Source organism: Macrobrachium nipponense, chromosome 20, assembly GCF_015104395.2.
Source record: "Macrobrachium nipponense isolate FS-2020 chromosome 20, ASM1510439v2, whole genome shotgun sequence".
Classification (NCBI taxonomy): domain Eukaryota; kingdom Metazoa; phylum Arthropoda; class Malacostraca; order Decapoda; family Palaemonidae; genus Macrobrachium; species Macrobrachium nipponense.
The window spans coordinates 85,142,879-85,152,635 of record NC_061089.1 but is presented as its reverse complement, the minus strand read 5'-3'; positions in this window follow the sequence as shown (position 1 = coordinate 85,152,635).

Below are 9,757 nucleotides of genomic sequence, written 5' to 3'. Positions count from 1 at the left end.
CACATATATATATATATATATATATATATATATATACTATATATATATATATATATTATATATACCTACTCTCTCTATCCCTAACTACAAGCTAAAGTCCTTGACATATGCACGATAATGTACGTTTTTCTTTCTATTAGGTGAAGAATTAACTAAACATCAAGTTTTGAGAACTTCTACTAGAATAGAAAAGTTATGACCTTTCGTGAGAATATATTCTGAGTTCAATTCTTTAGTACTATATTGGTCTACAAGAAAAGGTCTTATGATAAGAGTCTTCATTTGAACTGAATTCTTACAATGTGTTTGTTATCTTCTCGGGATTGTAAACCGTCTATTTCAGAAATGGTTGCTTCTACCAGATTTTCCATTATTTTCTGTAAAGCTACAAAAAGATAGAGTATCGTTTTATATACAGGAACATATTAAACAACGTCTTTTCTGCTCAATGAATCATCATGTAAGGTCATTTTATCCAATAAAAATTTTTTAAATTATTTTCAAAAGTTTTTTTCTACATCGTTTCTGGTAAATCTTACAGAACTATTATAACTGAGTTTACACACAATTCCAGCTGGCGAAGTTAAAAAACTTCTAGTGGGTGAATTATCAAAAGGTTCCTGGGCGCAAATTTTCACGGAATTCAAGCTAGAGATGCTTCCCAGCATCGGTACTTCAATGAAGTCCTGAAAGTGAATTTTCAAAATGTCTGCCAGTGAATTTTGACAGGATATCTGAATGACAGCATCCGCTGAATCATTCCTAGTTGAATTGTTATAGAATCCGTGCTAGTGATACTTCGAAAAATCCTTGGGTGTTGATTAAAAAAAAATAATAATAAATAAAAAGGATGCATGCTTTCACATTATTCCGGGGTTCCTGAGCGTGGATTTTCATTTAGTCTCAGGGTTTTAGATTTTCACTGGCCGTGAATTTTCCCAGCGAGACTACTCTGCTTTTTTTTCATCTGTCCATCCGCCTGTGGTGTTTTTGTATGGTAACACTGCGTCCCGGGCTTGAGATAGTTACGCTATGTGTAAGTTTTAGGTAAATAAAAGGATATCTGGGTGTATATTTGCAACTGAAAAGAGTTTTAATAATTTACTGTATGCGAATTACACCGTCAATATTCGAAATAGGATATTATTATAATCGTTGAATGTAAGCTGAATGTAACTATCTAAAACCCAGGGACGCAGTGTTACCATACAAAAACACCACAGGCAGATGGACAGATGGAAAAAAAACAGAGTATAGGTGTGATTAACATACAATCCCAGTCAGTATACTTTTGAAAGAACACACTTCCAGTGCACTTTCAAAGGATCCCTACGCTGAAATTTTCACATAATCCCTTGGTGTGATTTTTATTTTTCAAAATATTTCTGCGTATCAGATTTACTGAATCCCAGTAGTAAATTTTGACAGAATCCATGGGTATGCTTATTTACACATTCCTCGCTAGTGGATTTCTTTTAGAAATCCATAAGCCATTGATTTTTCACAGAATCCTCCCGTCGAATTTTTTCATTCAGGTATTCCTGGCCCTTGTAAATTTTGCAGAATTCTCTGGTGGGGATTTTCACCGGCGAAATCCCTGGTTGTAAAATTTCTATAAATTGACTCAGCAATCGAACTTTCTATAGATCGATGTTGCTAATTATTACCACAGAGCTTACCTGGATTGAGTTTCCTGACGGCCTTTCTTTCCTTGGGGGCGGGGGAATTAAAAAGTCAAAAATACTCAGGATTCCTGGTTATGGGCTGATTATCGTATGAATATTGCTTGTGGATTTTTAAAGGATTTCTACTGGTGAATTTTCCAAGGAATCTTCGTTTTGAATGTTCACAGGATCCCTAAGAGTGATTTTTACAGAATCCTAGCTAGTAAGCTTTCGCAGGATTCCTGGGTGTGAATACTGCAGGATGCCTGTGTATGAACATTAGAAGATTTCTAGTATGCATTTTCATTAGATGTTTAGCTCAGTGTAAATTTTTATATAATCATTTGCTGGCAGTTTTCACAGGATCCCTGGCGGTGAATATTCATACAATCCTTTCCAGTGAAGAGGATATATTGTTGAAATGCTGGTAATAGTCACAAAGAAAAAAGCACGAAATTTTTAAGTATATATTGGGAACTTTGATATTGGAAGAGTTAGCAAATTTAAAGTGATTACATGTAATATTAGTAAATAAGTTTTTGATTAATTTCAAAGTGTACAGTCATACTCATTACATTGTTATATTAACCACATGACAATGAAAATTAATGCCTTCATTATGAAGTGTTTTCCTATGCATAGTAGTCACAATGCATTTTTGACCTTTGACTATTTGACATTGCCTCTAATCGAGCTGTACATGAAAGAAAGAAAGTAGGTCACGCAAAGTACAGAATATTTAACAGACTGCTTTGTGTAAAGAGACAGAAAATAGAGGAGTAACCTAAAATGTAAAGTCAGAAAATTTTTACTTATCTCAATAGATTTAAAAGGAATGGTGAGAGATCCTAAATTACTTAAACAGTGCGAAACTTTTTTCTCCCCTCGTGTAACAATCAGACATAGAATGAACCCTATTGACTGTATTTCCTGATCACAATACGCAGCATATGCCAAAACGGACATCAGAAAATGAAATATTTTGACTTTCCCAATTCAGATTTCAAGAGCAACCTAAAAACCATAATACCTTCTATATCTTCTCTATCTACAGGCATATCCCAAGATTTTCCTTCCTAAGGGCTTTCCTTAGAGGAAATACCCTTTCAAAATCTTTCGAGATACCATGCCAAAGCTTCTGAGACTGGTTAACGTAGGCCGGGATCATCTTCAGCATGAACCTAGTTCATCGTAAACACTTTTATCTATTCGTTCTTGAGAAATATTTGATACTGCATTCCCTATTTCACACAAATCATTATTTTTCTAGTTGAATATTTTGTAATTTCTTAGTGTTCCCTCTTAATAAATTTTATGTTCTTTGAGAGTGAAAAACATAAAATTCTCTCTCTCCCAGATTCTCACTCTTTTCGCGATGACAGTCATATTGATTTTTGTTCCAGTTTCTTTTAACAAAAGATTAATCTCTTTTAACGTATTTAGCTATCCAGGAATGTGAAATGGAGGATGCGTGAGCATCCATGGACTCTCTGAAGGTTATAGCCGGATTCGGTCAATCCATCTCATTTCCTCCGAGTCGTTAGCCATGGCTGTAGCTAAATCCGTTAATCAATCTCAAAAAAAAAAAACATATATATGTGTATATATATATATATATATAATATATATAGATATATATATAATATATATCTTATATATATATATATATATATATATATATATATATATATATATATATATATATATATATATATATATCTATATATATATATATGCAGAGAGAGAGAGAGAGAGAGAGAGAGAGAGAGGAGAGAGAGAGAGAGAGGAGAGAGAGAGAGAGAGAGTTCTGTTTATGTGCTGACATTCAGTGATGCAGATGTTAGTTTGTTTATGTATAAGAATGTCATAGACTGAATAAATCACTCATGTAAACTGGTGAAAAAATATTAAAAAAATTGCATTTAACCTTAAAGTAATGGTCAAAGTTTAGGATACTGAGTTTCATAAGACCATAGAAAAGCGAAGACGCGCCTGCTTTGATCAATAAAAGTATACACTGATAAAAGATTTTTAACAGAAACGAAATCAGAAAATATGGCGAATTCTAAAGATTTGCATAAAAAAATTCGTAAGTGTCAGTCGGGATTATATATTTCTTTCTTTTTCACTTTTTTATGGAGATTTTGGGACAGTATACTGATAAATATATTTTGTTTCATATGATTACATATATAACATTTACATGGAGGCGGTTAAATGAGTGAGCAAAATCCGAGGGTGACAGAATTTCAATTTCCGTTAGTGAATGGTTTAAATTAAACAATGAAAAAATCACTAACAGAGTAGGTTCCCCCTTGAAGTCAGTTCCGTAGTCTACCTGGTACCTTTGGGTAGTTTACATTTAGGACAGGTAACTAATGAATACTCTGGATGACTCCGGCTTGATTTATCGACATACTGACCTTACTACTTAACAGTGAAATATTACATGTGATTAATGACTTATAAGTAATCTAATGAGAACATAGAATATATGTCTAAATGTAGGACGGTCATGGAAAACCTGAAGGTAATTCATGAAATGTCCACTACAGTATTGAATCTAAACCATGAAAAAGGATGAATTACATAGGAGGAAATGATTGATTGATTCATTGATTCATCTTACTTGCCATAGCAACGACTAAGGACACCAGTGCCGTAAATGAATTATTCCGTTTTAAAAGGAAAACCCTAAGAAATTTACTTTATAAATCATTCAATTTTCTAGTCATGCTATATACTGGGAATTCTAGGAAATAGGAAAATAGGTTGTCGAATTATTCCGTTATTCCGTCAGAGGAGAATATACGCAGATTCCAAAATGAGTTCCTATATTTATGCAGATATATGCAGATCACCATATTGGACTGAGGAACAAAACTCAGAATGAATTATTTACCACTGTAAAAATCACCCGCCCGCATTCCATTTTTCAAACAGCTCCGAGTAGATTATCAGTTCGTAAAACTCAATCCTTTCCGGGATGTTTGAATATGACGATATTATATGAAAGTATAATTTGAGTAACAAATGGTTATTTTAGAAATGATTTGTGACATGAAACCATTCCATGGGCTCAACCCTAAGAAAATCCTAATTCTTAGGAATTCCTTACCAGGTATTATTTTTCTTAAAAATCATCAGAGTAGAGACATTTTAATTTCAATAATAAGTTTGTCCATGTATTGTTGTCAACTGCTTTTTCGAGAGGAGGATCAGCTAAAGAAACATTAATGATAACATATTGGGTGCAGGAAACAAAATGATCATTCTATAATATCTGGAACAAAGGAACTTGCATTTATGTAAAAAAAAAACAATAAAATAAATAAATAAAAAACTACAATAGAGTGTGTGTTTTACCTCCTGTATTTGTTAGCACCTTGCTTATTTGGATGCATAAAAAGAGCAAGACTGAATTGCTGTAATTTGATGAATTAGTAGTTTTTTCTATCCTCATAAACTACAAATCTTTTGATAGAAGGTGTCCAGTAAACTTGCATAACTTTTTCGATGTTTAGTAATCTATCAAAAGATTGTTTCTCCTAAATCAGAGTCTCAAAGTACATGGAAGGAACCGCTGCTGAGATGGAAAATAGCAATCGATACGAAAGAGCGAAAGAACAAAATAGTATTTTTAATAAGAGTTCCATTGTTAAAATAATTAAAAAAAACTTTCACTAATTCCATAAAACTCACTACAACACAGACAAGATGGAAAAAAAATTAAGAATAGATACATTCCTTACTGAAAGCTTTTAGCACGATGAAATGACTTCCACAGACGAGAAAACATCAGTGAAAATATTCGGGAGGGGAAAAGTCATGGGGAAATGACTGAGGAAAGGCGAAATCACCGCCCGATCAATACAAGAGATACAGAAAAGATGAATTTGGGGGGCGTAGGAAGCACAGGGGATTTGTATGCCTTAAAATGAAAGCACATGTATGTTTAGAATTTCAATGTTTGCTACATTTTGAATGATCGTGTCTAGGCTCTAGACCACAGACCCTATATATTACTATATATATATTGATATATATATATATATATGGAATATATATATATATATATATATACTATATATATATATATTAATAAAATATATATATTTATATATATATTTATAATATATAATATATATACATATATATAATATATATATATATATATATATATATATATATATATATATATATATAATTATATATATATATATGATATATATATATATATATTATATTTATACATATATATATATATATATATATATATATATATATATATAGATATATATATATATATATATATATATATATATATATATATATCGTGACATTATGTTGTTATTTCTTGTAATAACCACACTCCCCATTTAGCTTTCCGACTTCCTCACTTTTTGGGGGAGGGGATGGGGAGGGGTGCCCGTGGGCGAGGTATATTTGTCACTAAATAGCCTTGAATCTCTCTTGGTGATCGACTGACTTTTGTATGCAAATCGCTGTGAGAAAAGCGAGAATCTAGAAGGTCATCGGGCCTATAGCATGTAAAGATAATAAAGAATTTTTAACGTAAATATAAAATTTTATAGCAAATCATATGTGCAGTTGCAGAGCACAACGAACAGTACAGTTTCAGAGGGAAAATATTCATATTTCTCTCTCATTATGCACTAGCTTTCAAAGAGGAGAGAGAAACATACGAACAAAAGGAGGGAGTTATGCTTTCGAAACTTAAAAAGAAAGAAAAAAAAATCCACATCGAGTAAATGCATTATTCATGTAAATCTCAACATTGAAATTTGTATTATGTTTCGGAAATCTTACAGATGGTTAGACAAATAATACTACTTCTCTAGTTTTCCTCATAATTTTTTCTTTTATATATACATTGCGACATACTAAGCCTTGTGATCTGTCCCACTCCATTCAATATTCATGAGGTCTACAAAGAATTCGAAGACCCTCTATAAGAGATATGTCCATATTGAACAAATACGATTACTTGAACATAGTTTAACCTATGGAGTGTTGTTACATAACTTTAAATCCTGCTGTAATGCAAGGAATTTCCATCAATAGAATTCATCAGTTTTACTCAGGTCTTGACGATCCTTACGTCGAGTCGACAGTGAAGAGCTGATATGAAAATGTTACAAGGTAACTTTTTTCATTTACCAGGAGATTATGGCCGTCCTTTAGGTTATCAAGATACTTACTATAGGCGTTACTGAAGGTTATTTGCAGCGTACCTTCGGCCCATAGGTGCAACCTCTTTCACTCCTTTTATTCTACGTCCATTCATATTATCTATATTCCATCTTGCTGTCAACCCTCGCCTAACGATTTGTTCACAGTGCAACTGCGAGGTTTTCCTCTAGTTACACAATCCAAGCCTACTTATGTTTCCTTTCCAGCGCTGAATGACCTCATAGGTTGCAGTGCTTGGCCTTTGGCCCAAACCCTACATTCCATTCTATTCCATCAAGATAGTTCTGCCAGCCTATCTAAATTTTGTCATGTAGCATCCGATCAATACCTTGTTGCGTTATTCTAGTCACGAGTGAAGGAAAAGAAAACGAATTAACATACTTCTATGATGCAGACACGAAAATAAGATTTTTGTACTCATCAGCGTTTATTTATGGATTCATAATAAGCTTGAGCTTTGTATCCACGTGTTTCTTCACCAGTAGTTTGCAGTTATCATAAAGATTTATCTAAACTATGACTATCTAAAGGAGATCTATGATAACTGTATGTAAATTCAGGTTTAACTTTATGCCTTTACCATATTATTATTATTAGTATTATTATTAATTTATTATTAATTTTCATTTATTTTATTACGAGCTTTACTTGAACCTGATACTACTTGTCTCCCCTACCTAACCCGCCCCACCTAGAGCTGAATAAACAGGTTTGAAGGAGAAGGGCGGATTGTCTCCTTTCCCCTCCCGTTCCCCATACCCTCACCCCTTCCCAACCCACCCGGAGGCGGACAAACCAGTTTTGCAAGGGTGGGTCCCACTGGGCGTCATGTCTCCCTTACTGTCACCCTGGGAGTTACAGTAGAAGATTCCACTCATATTTTTTTTTTTTTTCTCTATGCACAGTTCCATCCAATTCGACTGGGTGTATTTTATAGTGTTGGGCGGTTCCGGGTTGGCATCCTTGCCTCCTTAGGAGTCCATCCATCCTTTTTCTTTACTATGTGCCGCTGTTTTCTAGGATCCACACTCGTTCTGCATGAGTCCTGGAGCTACGTCAGCGTCTAGTTTTTTATCTAGATTCCTTTTCAGGGGAGATTTCTTGAGATCGTGCCTAGCGCTCCTCATGATTATATAGGTACAATTTCCACTGGCATATCCCTATTCCTTCCTTTGCTATTTTGATTTTTCAGATCGTGAACTTTACTTCTCCATTTTTTACCTCTTCTTTTCTTTGCTTCTTCGCTGACTGTCCCATGGGTCCCTTAAGCGACAGTCCAATGGAGTTATACTTTACTTTCTTGGACTTTGTCTAATCAAACGTCACGTCTGGTCTATTTGCCCACGTATCACCCGAAATCTGTTCTTGATACCATAGTCCCCAAGAGGATTTTTCTTTGCCTGATCGTTTTTTTATTCACTCCTTCAGGTTGGTGCTCGTACCCACTTCTGATTTACTGCAGGTAGCTGGATGTTTCCACAGTATTATTATTATTCAATTTGTTATTTTATTAATTTAATTATTATTATTATTTTATTGTTATTATAGGACCTTTATTCATGGATTCACAATAAGCTTGAGCTTTGTATCCACGAGTTTCTTACAGTTTGTTTGCAATTATCATAAAGAATTATCTAACTAGACTATCTGAGGGAGATCTAAGATAACTGTATGTAAATTCAGGTTTAAACTTTCTGACTTTACTATTTTTTATTATTATTATTATTTTAAAATTATATTATTATTATTATTATTATTATTATTATTATTATTATTATTATTATTATTATTATTATTATATTATATTACGAGCTTACTTGAACCTGATACTACTGTCTCCCCTACCTAACCCGCCCCACCTAGAGCTGATAAACAGGTTTGAAGGAGGAGGGTGGATGTCTCCCCTACCCTCCCGTTTCCCTACCTACCCCATCCCACCCGGGGCGCATAAACCGACAAGTTTGCAAGGGTGGGTGGCTGTGCCATGTCTCCTCTACTGTCACCCTGGGAGTACAGTCAAGATCCACTCATATTTTATTATTATTATTATTATTATTATTATTATTATTATTATTATTATTATTATTATTATTATTATAGACCTAATCCAAATTGGAATAATCAAACGTCCATCAGCTCCCTATTCTTGTACAAGTGGCAAATGTTTCAAAGAAATATAGTTATTATCCAGAAGACAATGAACTGTTAATTGAAAAAGAGACGATAACCGAGTGATGAGGACACATCCAGTTACAGATTTCGCGTCTCACAGTTGACGAATGAAAATCCATTTCAGATAAGCTCCCTGCCTAGAATGAGGCGACGAGCGTGACACTTCGATAAGGACAAGCAATGACCAATAAACTTGAGGCGTTGAGCCTGGTGCTGAGAAGTCCTGTCATATCCCTGATAAGAGCCTTCATGTGCAATATCATTTGATGCGAAGTATCTCAGCGCCACGCAAGATTTGGCTTGAATGCCTCTGAGTAACGCTGGCACACAGCTTTATTCCGGATTGCTATAGTTTTCTGAGTGGATGATAAGGAGCTGTCATAACATTAAGATAACTTTGTCGTCAACTCATCTCTGCTATCTTTAGTGCAATTTTGACACAGTAACTATATGTCTGTATGTATATATGTATCTATATATGTACTATACTATAATAGAGTGTATAAGAATTTCTTCAATTTTTTATATCACTTATTTGTATTTATTTCTTTGTTTTAATTTTATTACTTATTAGTACATATCCCAGCAAATTCGCGTTTGTTGTTAACATTATCGTTATCGTTATCATAGACTGCAGGTTTATTCTTTTAACAAAGTGAATTAATCACAAACTCTACGAAGAGAGTATTGTACGTCCTCTAATAACG